The sequence below is a fragment of the Kryptolebias marmoratus genome, linkage group LG6 (assembly GCF_001649575.2).
Source record: "Kryptolebias marmoratus isolate JLee-2015 linkage group LG6, ASM164957v2, whole genome shotgun sequence".
NCBI classification, from domain to species: domain Eukaryota; kingdom Metazoa; phylum Chordata; class Actinopteri; order Cyprinodontiformes; family Rivulidae; genus Kryptolebias; species Kryptolebias marmoratus.
The window spans coordinates 13,202,866-13,214,289 of NC_051435.1; positions in this window are offsets into that span (position 1 = coordinate 13,202,866).

Below are 11,424 nucleotides of genomic sequence, written 5' to 3' on the forward strand. Positions count from 1 at the left end.
CAGGTGACTTATGAATATAATATCAGTGCAGCGTACACTTTAACATTTCTGAGCATATTCTCTATCAGTTTGGGACAGTTTCACCTAACATGGTTAGATTGTACTTTTTATCCTGTTTATACATTTATTTATGAGACAAAACACACCCGAAATTATAGAATGAATGCCAAATTAGATTGCTGAGAAACAAAACAACTGTCTGGCTGCAAATTATTTGTATCTTTGTATGGACAGAGCTGCTTTAATACACTGTTAATGTTTTATACTGTGCTGTTATTTTATTTGTGGTAATTTACTGTGCTGGTATACTTTTTTATGTAATGGTCCGTTGCCATTTAGCTGTTTTTTTACTGTAATTTCTACAGAGGTTTTTCACTGTGTGGTCACCGTTGCCTCACAACAAGAAGATCCATGTTTCTAATCTTAGCTGTGGTCTTTCTGTGTGGAGTTGTTCAGCTGGTTGATCAGTGCGTTTTCTATAAGTACTTCCTCAAACCGTGCACGCTAGCTTACATGACTATTCCAAACTGATCTTAGGTAGGAGTGTGTGTTTGTATGATTGTGTTTTGTGACTTGTGTGTCTCTGACTTGGCCCTGTGAAGGACTCGTTGGAGAGGCGACCTGCCCGCCTCTCCTCCACTGGCTGCTGGGATAAGCTCCAGCCACCCCGCGACCCTGAACACGACAAAGCCAGGCCAGGAAAATGGATGGATTGGATGGATATGCGGCGTAATTTGCAATTCAGTCCACATAACAAACGAGCCATAGTCGAGTCTTAGAAAGAACTGCAAACATGATAATATCAGCTTAGAAGTCAAAACTACAAAAGGGGAAAAAAGTATCTGCAGTGGATCTAGAGGATTTGACAAAGTGCCATGAACTTAATAAAAGTTATACTTTCTTCTTTCAGAAAACCCACATTATGAAAGTTTGGCGAGTAGGCATGAAATGACCTTTTTATCTGAACTTTGAGCTGATCTAGACAAATGCAAATCGTCATGCATAGTTATCGCCTTCTTGGCTTCGGATCAGCACTTGATGCACAGTCTTGAGAGCAAAGTCATTTCCCAGCTATTCCAGTAATTATTTTTAAGATCTTTAGCTCTCCTTTGGAAGAGAAAAATTCAAAATAATCTTTGGAAAGACATAAAAAAAGGAAAACATGAATACTTCCATTTATTCGACACTCTTTTCTTCAACTCGGTGAAAAGTGATTTTTGATTCCTTTTACAAAGTATTATCAAGACAAATATGAGACGCGTGCCACTTTGTTTTCGAGCTCGCTGTCGACATTTTGCCGAGATGAATCTGGGCTGTGCCAGCTGCCTCGTCTCACTCTTTGCTCGAGTGTCCCACATACAGTGTAAGAGAATTGCTGGTTACTGTGCTCTTAGGACTGGCAGAGAAGCAGCAGGTTAGAAAAAAACACCTCCCGGGAGAAATGATTCAAGCTATTGGAGAACCAGAGAGGCGAATAAAGTGAATGCGATTGCAAAGGGGAAATAATGGAGGTCATGGTGTTTGATGTTCCTATAGTGGTCAAAAAAAAAAAACTTGGAAGTGATGGGTGTCAATCGTACCTCAGTGGCAGTGAATCTTAATGAAGATGTGTTCGCTTGTTTTTGTTGTGAAGGCACTTTTAATGAACAGCGTTAGCATCAAGCATTGCATCCCATAGCTCCTGAGAGAATCAGTGATTTATTCCTTTTCCTACGTTGCTTCGGCACAATGTGCTATTGTCTGAGAGGAGTAAGATTATTTGAAAAGTGATGGGTGTTGTTTGTTGTCGCTCCATTTTTTTTTTTTTTGTTCTGTTCTTCACTTGTGTTTTTGTTGTGACAAGCGAGCACCAAGGTCAAACCGGAGTTTATCCTCTGATATCACCTGCCAGTCCAGACAAGAGAAATGCTCACTGAAGGTGACAGCACTTTGGTGTCTGTATACTCGACGTGCCACTACAGCTTTCATTTCCTGCGAGCTAAAATTTACAACTTATGCTTTGACAGGGAGGAGTAAACAGCTCTAATGTGACCCCCGGGCTGTGATCTTCCGGTAAACAAAAGTAAACCCACCTCAGCCCGTGTGATCTTTGAAAATTCAAAGGAAAACAATAAACAAACCCGACGTTCCTTTGGTTGTTCTTCTTAAATGCGAGCCCGAAGCCTTTTTAAAAATCCCTTGAGCTCACAAACAAATCTACAGTAGATTTATTTTAAGATTTATGATGTTGACAGTGACCATATTTCTATTGCGGAAATAGCTTGGGAGGATTTTTTTTCGGCAATGGCGTATTATCTCAGGCCTAAAAAGTTATTTAGTATGCACTGGATCAATCAACCATCCTCCAAAAGTCATTTAAATTAACTTCTTAGGCAGATATCTATCCAGCAAAGTGGCCCACAGAAGCAAGGGACTATCAGAAAATTAAAAAGGACACTATTTTCATGAAAATGAAATGGAATGAAAATGAACAAGCCTCATAAACATGTCAAGACGTTCCTTGACATGCTGCATTTTCTTGTCTGTTTCTTTTAATAAATTTAAACAAAGCATTTTGTTTTTCTTCCTCTCCCACATTTTTCGTTTTTTGGTGGTTGTGTGTTTGCGTGTGACTCATGGAGACAGTCATCAACAAACATGACAGCTAAATTCATTTTTTAGCAAAACACTGACCGGATTATTAATACTTAATAGGAGCCGAGTTAAAAAAAGAAGCCCCATACCTCCCATCCCTCCTTATTTTTTTTTTAAATTAAGAGGAGTCCCAAGTGAATTTTTGATTCTCACTAAACAAAAATAAGCTAATCTCTGTGCAGTGCATGCCTAATTGCAGATGAAGCATCAAATTAAAATGTCAGGGGCTGGTTGGAGGAGCGGCGGATGCAGAGTCACAGTGTTTAAATTTATGTTTGAGATCATACCATTTTCAAGGAAGGTGTAATTTGTGCAGCAGCATTACCAGAGCAACACCGTGTTATTAGTTTCGACAATTTTCAGTCATGTTAATGCCAGGAAAGGAAGGGAGGAAGGAAGGAAGACTGCATGCCACCTAGTGGGATGTGAATAACCCATATATCTCAGCACCAATTAGTATTAGGCTGTACTGTAAAGTGACAGGAAACTAATTCATAAATACTGTAGCGACATGAAAGAGGAGGGAAGCCATGCACAGAAGAAAAATAAACTGTCAGTCCAATACAGATAGGAGCACATCAACGGAGCCTTTCCAATTACGTCAAGGTTAACTATGGAACGCTAATAACTTGAGGGAGCTGAAGAAACAAAAACATTGTTAGCTAATAACATGAGCGAGTCATTTAGACTGATTGATGCAACATATTACTCTGCCCTCCCTCGCTCTCAGCCTCCTTCTATATTTCTCTCCTCCTAATTTGCTCCATATAGCAGAGAAACAGCATAAAAAAGCTGCTCTTCCTTTGGCAGCTGTCTCCATGGCGGCCCACACTGACACAATAAGACGCTCTCCCTGCTCAGCTGTAAACCACAATCAACTGGTGGAACAACTGGCACAGATTTATCATCATCAGCTCAGGACCAGAGCCCTTATGTGTGAGCCAGCTCTCTGCAGATAGAGAACTGCAGGCGGCGAGTGCCATTACGGTTTAAGACTGAGGTCAACTACTCCGGCGCCGAGGTGGAAAAGCAGCGGTCGGTTCATGCATTCATTTATTGAGCGTTAAGCTAATTTAAAGGAATAGTTCTGTTTTTTTTTTTAAAGCAGTGTTTTGTGAAAAGGTTAGACACAATTAACATCTTACCAGTTTTAGATAGCTCTTCGAATGGCCTCGTTTTAGAGAGTATTTAATTATCACCCACCGCCAAAGGCAAGGGGGCGATAATGTTTTTGCCTGTGCTTGTGCCTGTTTACTGTACTCTCCTGGTTTATCTCATCATTGTCTCATCATTCCCCGGTCTCTTATTGTTATGCTTCTCCACATACCCCTAGACTGCCCAGGGGAATGTAACAATTTGGGGGCTCGTCCGGGATACCACTCGTGAACCATTGGGTAGATTTTAATGAAAGTCTCAGAAAGTCATCACTGGATGTACATCTACATCTTTCAAGATGGCTGCCACAGTTGTGCAAATTTGTCAGACACAACAATAACTTTAACTCAGCCAGTCTTATAGAAATTGAGCTAAAATTTGGTGTGGTAGTAGTTGAGACTCATCACAAACACATGCTCTTGAGCACTATCACATTTAAATCTCTTTTTAAAACCTTGGCATTAACTATTGGTCAACTCTGTCTGTATGCTAGCAAAATATTATCATGTGGGGTGGAGATGACAGAGACAAATCCAGAGCACAGACTCATTTTAAAAAGAAACTAATTTATTAAACTAAAGAACAAACAAAACAAAAAACTGACGTGGCGGCAAACAAATAAAACATAAACTAAATCAAAACCTAACTGAGAACAGAAATACTACAGGCACAGGAAACAAGGACAGAAATAAACAACAACAATCAATGGACCAGCAGAGTAATGAAGAAAGTGACCGGGTTTTAAACACTGAGGATAATGAGGTGAGTGGGAACAGGTGACATGATTACAGAACTTGGACAGGTGTAGGTGGGCGTGGCAAGGAGACCGAGAGAGATAGACTGAGGAGGAGAAAGTGAACATGAAACAAGAGATAAGAACAGAAACCAAAACACAGAAAAAACCCAAATCCCCACAAATATGTCATGAACTACTGGATGAATTTTAATGAAATTTTCCAAAAACGACTGTACCATTTACAGCTGATTAAATTTTGGAGTCAACCTAATTCAAGATGGCCTCTACAGCCAACTGACCTTAGAAAGCACACACAGGTTTATAACTCATCCAATTTTACAGATATTTTACAGAGCTAAAATTGATATGGAACTAGCTGAGCATAATCACAAACACATAGCTACTCTGAGCACTTCACATTGTGATCTTTGTGCTTAAAACTGATGTCATTCCTGTCTGTTTGTTAGCAAAATATCTCACAAACAACTGGATGGATCTCAGAGAAACGCTCAGAAAGTAATCATCGGATGTACGATTCACTTCAATTTAAGATGGCCACCCCATTGTCTCTAAGTCAATAAATTTTACAGATATTGAGCAGTTTTGTGTGGTATTAGATGATAGTCTCCCCAATGTTATTCTTTGACTGCAAACACATCTCATGAGATTTCACAATATCAGGTAACATAAAAATGTTCACAACTTCCCCATCAAACCTCATTTGCAACAGATTAAACCGCAACAGATTACACATTCAGTTTATCAACAATGGTTTATTGTTATCACAGATATTACGTTCTCTCTGTGGTCATGTAATCATATTCGTTGTAAGTTGAATAATAACATGTTTGTGATCTGTTTGGTATAAATATGCTCACTGGGAATCTTTATTAGGTTTCACCACTGCTTTTCATTAGGTTATGGATCTGATTTAAAGTTAAGGAAAAGGCTGAGTTTATTTCCATCTTTTGTGTTGGTTTTGTTCTCCGGTCTGTTCAAGATAAAGATGAAACAGCTGTATGCTGAATTCATGACACTGGATTACTCGCAGATGTGCTTCAGCTGAAAATGAACACTCCACGATCTGATTGCTGAAGCCTCTTGAAAAGTACTCATCTTTTGTTTGTTCATCAGACTCGAACGTAGAATGTCCTCGGCTCTCCAGATGATGCCACGTCGAGCATGGAAATTCAAATCACTGCACACCTCCCGTCCTTCCCAACAAATCACACAAACAGGACAATGGTACTGTTGGGTGAACTTGTCACTAAAAGCCCAGAGCGTGCACTGGAGGATCACATCTAAAAAGGCAGTGAGAAGGTGAGACTACTGGCACATTATTTCCACTCTGCGTGAGCCTACTGTTGAACACGAGCTTCCTGTGAGACTCAGGGAACTCCATTAAAAACTGAGAGTTTGTAAAAGCACAGCAAGAGCTCATGAATAACCTCCTTTTGGAGCAAAAAAGGATTCTCTAGTTCCAGTGAACCAGCCACAACAGCACCACATTAAAAAAAAACTATTTATTTCTCTTATAGCATGCTTTTCACATGCTATGTCAGATTGCTGTATTTAAAACTGTTCTGCCAGTAGAAATGATGTTTGGACAGTCTATAATTTGTCAACGCTTCCATAGCTTGATGTTTCCCCCTAGTGGTGTAAGAATTAACACAGACTGCATGCAATGCAGGAGATTAATCAGGCCGCAGTGTTTTCCTGAATAATCATGGCAAGTCTGCAGGACACTCAACACAGAAAAGGATTCAGTTCCTCAGGAAATAATCATCCTTTTCGAGTCATTTTAATAAATATATTTTGTTTCTCTTCACAGAATAGTTGCAAAATTTATTCCACCTTTCCCTTTTTAATGATTTGATTTTCTCTGTAGTTGTGTCTCACCCTAGCACTTTGTAACTTCATTGTTAAAACAACAAAGTGTATCAGTGGATGAACATCTACAGCTGATTAAGTTTTGGAGTCAGTCTGATTCAAAATGGCTGCCCCAGCTCATCGACCTTAGCAAATACTAAAACTGCTAAAACGCAGTCTTTCTAAATATATTGAGGTAAAATTTATGGTGGTAGTAGCTGAGAATCATCCTCCACTCATACGTTCAGCGTCAACATATCACTCAAGATCTTTTTTTTTTAAAGTTTGAAGGTCAAGGTGTCATTCTGTTAAGAAATTATAGCAAGAAATGACGATTTGCCTGATCCTTTGCTTTACGTGCCCTTTATTTGGCTCCTCATTCCAACCAACATCCACCTTAGTCTTTAACATTTCCAGACAGTTTAAGCAGAAAATCTCTCCCGTGAGCCTTTTCTGCACAGTTGTTCTGTTCCACCACTAAAGACCAAGTCTGTTTCTTGAATATTTTCAAAGTACGCAGGAAGAATATTTCATATTTTCAGAGCAGCTTAGCGTATAAATATTGAAACGTTGCTTTAATGATTCAAGGAAGCGAAAAACAGTAGAGCAATTTGCCAGTTTGTGAATTTTTAGGAAGCAAAAACCAAAAGGCCATTTAAATTTTAGTTTGTTGCTGACAGCTGAATGAAATAACGGATGCATACATTTGTCTGTTTAATTCAGGCTAAGGCAGCCTGTTAGCTTAGCGACCTGTGGAAACAAGAGACGACCTCGGACAACAACGAAGACAGGTCGGTTAACTTCTCCTGTCTCAACTTCCCGGGCTAAGTTAAACAAAAAGAGCTGAGCAGGATTTATTTTCAGGCTAAACAAGCACGAGTGATGCTCCACTTCTGTTTGATTTTCTTTAATGTCTGAGCACGACTTTATATCGGTTCACTGAAGTAAAAGCCTCTTCTCGTTAATGATCAAGGTGAACACAACACAAACCCAGGCTCATGGCTCCTTTTATTACCATCATTATCGCCCGCCACCAAAGGCGAAAGGGTGATAATGTTTTTGCTCAAGTCTCTGTGTGTCTTTTTGCCTGTCTGTTAGCAAAATATCTCATAAACAACTGGACAGATTTGATAGAAACGCTCATAAAGTAATCATCAGATGTACATCTGCAACTTGTTAACTTTCAGGGTCAATCAAGATGGCTGCCACAGCTAAGTGACCTGAGCAAACACAAAACTGACTAGAAATCAGCCAGTTTTACTTATACTGAGCTGAAATTTGCTGTGGTAGTGGCTAACAGTCATTCACAGCACATAATGTGAGCTCTACACACAGAACATGATCTTTGCTTAAATCTTTGGCCTTAACTGTTGACGTCAGCTCTGTTTGTCTGTTAGCAAAATATCTCATGAACCACTGGGCAGATTTCATGAAACTTTCAGAGCATAATAATTTGATCCACATCTACAACTGATTAACTTTTGGAGGCATCAGCTAATCAAAGTTTACCAAAACAAAAACAAAAACAGGTCTAAGTCCAACAATTTTACAACTGTTGAGCTAATATTTGATGAGGTGGTAGCTGAGAGTCATCCTCATCACATACTCTGAGATCTAACACTTCTTTTGAGATCTCTCATAAGATTGTCCATAATGTCATTTGCAAGGTTTGACCAAAACAGCTTTAACGCCTTCCCTTCTCATCATAAGATGATTTTAAAACTCTGCCCTGAAAGGCGGTGAGTGATAGTCATTCTTTTAAGGAATGCTAGGTCTTTAAACGCTTGATGAAATGGCGAAGGACTCAAGTAAACTAAAATGATAAATGCTCATAGGTGACATGTTTTGTCTTGGCATACTGTATTTGCAAAGGCAAATTACAGCAGGATGACAAAATCATGCGATAACATCCTGTAATTAAGTGGAAATTGTTGCTTTTGCTCATGCTCACACTACGTCTGGTGTTTTCACTTGCAGACATCGCTGAGAGATTAAACTCGGGTCTGTTAAAACTCACGAGTGACGCAGCTGACATCTTAATGGTAAATGAACATAAACAAAGCCTCGGCTTCAAGACAAAACTGTCAAGTGAAAAACAAATGGTGTTATTTGGCCACACCAGCCCCACAATTCAAAGCATCCAAAAGTCAATATTCGCACTTGGCAGCTCAGACAAAGATGAAGACGAGGTGCGAGTTGTACAAAACATTGCATTGTGGCACGGGCCCGAAGCGCCACATGCCATCGATTCAGAAGGGCTTCATCTTTACACGCTGCAGAGAATTTGTTTCAAAGTCGAGATGCTAAAAGACCATGAAAACATAATCACAGTCGCCTAGTTAGCTATTTGTCAAGAATAAACTTAGCACCGCAGGTGCAGAGGAAAAATAAAAGGACATGAGCAGATCTGACTCATTTGTCAGAGGAATACTGTGGCGCTGAAGAGCAGCCCTGCATTTGTTTTCTATTAGCTTTCAGACGTAGAAAAGAGCCTCTTCTGGACATTAAAAAGGAGTCCATTTATGACTACACGAACGTGCTCTGTGTCTGCAAACACATTTTATTCCAAATTGTGCAAATGCATATACCTCGTGGCATAGATTGTCAGGTCAGTGCACAACTCATTTGACCTACAAGAAGAATATAAAGCAATGACAGAGGGAAGCATATTGTATTGATTGATAAATGCATTTTCTCTCTGTGTACAATTGGCTATCTGTCAGAGCCGTGAACATCACTAGAGGCACAAATATGACCTTCTTTCTCTCTGCTCGCGTTTTACTCTGCATGGCCTCGAATCCTCAAGTTAATATCTTGGCAATTTTCAAATGGCACCAACTTTGACGGATGGAAGCTTTAAATAAAAGAAGAAAAAAAAAAAGTGGTCAGGACAGCTTAGATTTGGAATTAGTTTTATTCATGAGGAACATTGTAATATGTGAGAACTCTGTTTAGTGCTTTACAGTTATGTAAAAAGGTGTCTAATCCACTCTATTCCAGCTTTTATCACAGCTATCAAAAGCTAAAAACGTGTGTATTTATGATCATGCAAATGAGCGCTGCTCTTAGTCCACATTTTGCGCAGATGAACCAAAAAAAGAATAAAAGGCTCAGTGTGCCATTAGATTCCACTGATGGCTTTTGTCTTTTGCCACAGTTCTGGAAACTAATAATTTTCTGTTCCTTACCTGGCTGTTAAACAATTTGTAACAGCCTTCTTTTCTTTGTCTCGTTCGTTCCCGCAAATCAAGCACTCATTTGAATCGACTTTCGCAATAACAAGGGCAGAAAACTGTGACAAACATGTGCGTGAACAGATGACTTTCAGCCGGCACGTAATGCTGTTAAAAAATGCATATTTCGTTGTTTCTGTTTCTGTTTGAAAAAGTCAAGAGCAAGTTTTGAAAATTTTGATAGAAGCAATATTAAAGCAAGCTCGCTCGTTTGAAGTTGTTGATGAAAAATCATGTTGGTCCCAAAGGATACAGTCCCTTGATTGAAAGATATATTTAATTGATATTTTTCTTGGCTAATTTATTTGAAAACTTACAGGGTTCCTTGAGACTGTGTGTCCTGAATTTGCCTTCATACTATCTGGGTCTATCTTAAAGGAATAGTTCAGACATTTGTAGGTGATGTTCTTCAAAATGGTTGTAAACAGTTACTATCTTACCTGATGTAGACAGCTCTTTGAACAATTTTAGTTTAAATCAATATAGTTTGATTTAGACTTCACTGATGAGCAAACAGCTAGCCTGAGTGAGTGCTGATTAAAATTATAAAACTAAAATTTCACAGAGGTGCTTGCAAAAGCCATTTTGTCAATCAATACATCACTGTTGGTTTTGCATTGCATGATTATTCCAGGAGGAAAATCATGATTTACAGCAGGAAGTACCATGGGTTGCACCAGAAGGGCTATTTGCACTTACAAAAAAAACAACAACAACAGAACCAACAGAGCAGTCTTTTTTCTTGTATGTTTTGAAAAATAAATCATTTACACATATGTAATTTCAGCTCTCAAAAATCAAAGCCACTCAGCATGTTTTAGAAAGCTGTAACTCTGCAGCATTTAGTTTGAAATGAGAAAGCTCCTTGGATCAGTAGCTACAGTAATTATCTTCAGAATCTATAAACAAGAAAAGAAAGTCCAGTTGCTTTAAAAACAAACAAACAAAAAGTATTATATTTGTTATGTTCTGCATAATTAAGAGTCTAAACCAACATATAACTGTGCAATTCCAAATTATTAGTGATGTATAAATGCATAAAACTGCATTTGCGTGTATTGCTATGAAATCTTTAAAACTAGAAATGTTGCATAAAGACAGCAATTCCCTTGGACTAGTTGATATTGTGTATTTTGTGATTATTTACAGTGATTTTTTAGGTTGTCCACAAGTGCAAATAGCTGCAGCAAGAAGCTGTAACATATCTAGTAGAAATATCTTAATATTTCTGCCAGAATAACAATGTATTCTGTAAACGATGATGATGTAAAGGTTTATAGAGCAGCATTTGCATGAAGTACTCTGAAATTTTGAGATTGGAGTTGTTTTAAGATTGCTGCAATCCACTTTAGTCTTAGATCTGCACAGAGTAGCTTATACCTTGCCTATCCAGTCCGAATTCAATTTCATTTCTTAAAACTGAAACATTCAAAAAGCCATCTACAACAGGTAAGATATTAACTGCTCGTAACATTTCAACGGGACACCACTTCAGAATAGTGGAACTAGCCTTTCAGAAAACAAAAAAGGAAACAGAAAAGTGATTCATTTTTTGTGTTTCCCAGTTTGTATGAACAACTAGTGTCCAGAGTTTAGCTTGTTGTTTACCAGCAGTGTTGGTTATGGATTTAAAACTCATCAGCGGCTTGTCGATAAATCATTCAGCACCACAAACAGTTTGCACTCGCCCTGCTTTTTCACGGCTGGATCAAACTTAGAAACATAAACCAGCTCTGAAAACGAAACACTTATGGTGAGCAGGTGTTTTATCATTCTGAGAGTGTTAAAAAAAAAAAA